Raw genomic sequence first — 2500 nt, 5'->3', positions numbered from 1 at the left:
TGCTGTTAGACACTACACAGCTACCTGACTACCCAGGAGCCAGTTAGACACTACACAGCTACCTGACTACCCAGGAGCCAGTTAGACACTACACAGCTACCTGACTACCCAGGAGCCCTGCTGTTAGACACTACACAGCTACCTGACTACCCAGGAGCCTGTTAGACACTACACAGCTACCTGACTACCCAGGAGTCTGTTAGACACTACACAACTACCTGACTACCCAGGAGCCCTGCTGTTAGACACTACACAGCTACCTGACTACCCAGGAGTCTGTTAGACACTACACAACTACCTGACTACCCAGGAGTCTGTTAGACACTACACAACTACCTGACTACCCAGGAGTCTGTTAGACACTACACAGCTACCTGACTACCCAGGAGTCTGTTAGACACTACACAACTACCTGACTACCCAGGAGTCTGTTAGACACTACACAGCTACCTGACTACCCAGGAGCCAGTTAGACACTACACAGCTGCCTGACTACCCAGGAGTCTGTTAGACACTACACAACTACCTGACTACCCAGGAGTCTGTTAGACACTACACAGCTACCTGACTACCCATGAGTCTGTTAGACACTACACAACTACCTGACTACCCAGGAGCCAGTTAGACACTACACAGCTACCTGACTACCGTTAACCTTGTGTATGCTCTCTCCCTCCCCTCCCTCTCACCATCCCCCTACCCCTTCCCTCTCTCTCCCTCCTCTTCCTTCTCTCCCTCCTCTTCCTTCTCTCTCTCCTCTTCCTTCTCTCTCTCCTCTTCTCTCCTCTTCTCTCCTCTTCTCTCCTCTTCTCTCCTCTTCTCTCCTCTTCTCTCCTCTTCTCTCCTCTCCTCTTCCTCCTCTCTCTCCTCTCCCTCCTCTTCCTCCTCTTCCTCTCTCTCCTCTTCTCTCCCTCTCTCCTTCTCTCTTTCTCTCCTCTTCCTTCCCTTCCTCCTCTCCCCATCTCCTCCTCTCCTCTCTCTCCCCATCTCCTCCTCTCCTCTTCCTCCTCGCACTCTTACCTCCCGTGGGCCTAACTCCAGTCTCATGTAAGTCTAATTAATAAATGCACCTCACTGAATGTGTGTGTGTGTGTATATAGTAATCATTAATGTTATTAATTATATTATTGACTTGGGCTTATCATTTAAATGTGTAAACTGACCTGCCTGCTTTTTGTTGGTTTCTGTGTAATTCAAACCCATCGTTTCAAGTCAACTGTTATAATACTGATATACAGTTATAATACACATTTTCTAAGAGGTGAAACATTCCTGAATTGTTTTCAACGCCAGGCCTCTGAACAACTCCGTTCAACCGTTCACGATGAGTATTCAGAATGCTACGATGAAGCATGTCTTCTTCGTAAGGACTGGAGTTTGGAGGACTGGAGTTTGGCCTACCGTGATGACCTATTGTCAGAAACCAGAGTTGGTAGTCCTCCATATCGGTCTCTTTTTAGAGTAGAGTCCTTCATATCAGTCTCAGAGTAGAGTCCTCCACATCAGTCTCAGAGTAGAGTCCTCCACACCAGTCTCAGAGTAGAGTCCTCCACATCAGTCTCAGAGTAGAGTCCTCCACATCAGTCTCAGAGTAGAGTCCTCCACACCAGTCTCAGAGTAGAGTCCTCCACATCAGTCTCAGAGTAGAGTCCTCCACATCAGTCTCAGAGTAGAGTCCCCCACAACCAGTCTCGGAGTAGAGTCCCCCACAACCAGTCTCGGAGTAGAGTCCCCCACAACCAGTCTCGGAGTAGAGTCCCCCACAACCAGTCTCGGAGTAGAGTCCCCCACAACCAGTCTCGGAGTAGAGTCCCCCACAACCAGTCTCGGAGTAGAGTCCCCCACAACCAGTCTCGGAGTAGAGTCCCCCACAACCAGTCTCGGGAGTAGAGTCCCCACAACCAGTCTCGGAGTAGAGTCCCCCACAACCGGTCTCGGAGTAGAGTCCCCCACAACCGGTCTCGGAGTAGAGTCCCCACAACCGGTCTCGGAGTAGAGTCCCCCACAACCGGTCTCGGAGTAGAGTCCCCACCCGGTCTCGGAGTAGACAACCGGTCTCGGAGTAGAGTCCCCCACAACCGGTCTCGGAGTAGAGTCCCCCACAACCGGTCTCGGAGTCCCCACAACCGGTCTCGGAGTAGAGTCCCCCACAACCGGTCTCGGAGTAGAGTCCCCCACAACCGGTCTCGGAGTAGAGTCCCCCACAACCGGTCTCGGAGTAGAGTCCCCCACAACCGGTCTCGGAGTAGAGTCCCCCACAACCGGTCTCGGAGTAGAGTCCCCACAACCGGTCTCGGAGTAGAGTCCCCCACAACCGGTCTCGGAGTAGAGTCCCCCACAACCGGTCTCGGAGTAGAGTCCCCACAACCGGTCTCGGAGTAGAGTCCCCACAACCGGTCTCGGAGTAGAGTCCCCCACAACCGGTCTCGGAGTAGAGTCCCCCACAACCGGTCTCGGAGTAGAGTCCCCCACAACCGGTCTCGGAGTAGAGTCCCCCACA

The 2500-nt window shown here is 52.8% G+C and overlaps 1 pseudogene; it reads left to right on the top strand.

Annotated features, from left to right (window-relative positions):
- LOC124020021 overlaps nt 1-2500 on the top strand; it is an 86282-nt pseudogene that overhangs the window by 21412 nt on the left and 62370 nt on the right.

The sequence above is a fragment of the Oncorhynchus gorbuscha genome, unplaced genomic scaffold (genome assembly GCF_021184085.1).
Source record: "Oncorhynchus gorbuscha isolate QuinsamMale2020 ecotype Even-year unplaced genomic scaffold, OgorEven_v1.0 Un_scaffold_749, whole genome shotgun sequence".
In the NCBI taxonomy this organism is placed as follows: domain Eukaryota; kingdom Metazoa; phylum Chordata; class Actinopteri; order Salmoniformes; family Salmonidae; genus Oncorhynchus; species Oncorhynchus gorbuscha.
The sequence above is the reverse complement of the archived record's forward strand: the minus strand, read 5'-3'. Positions and strand labels throughout refer to the sequence as shown.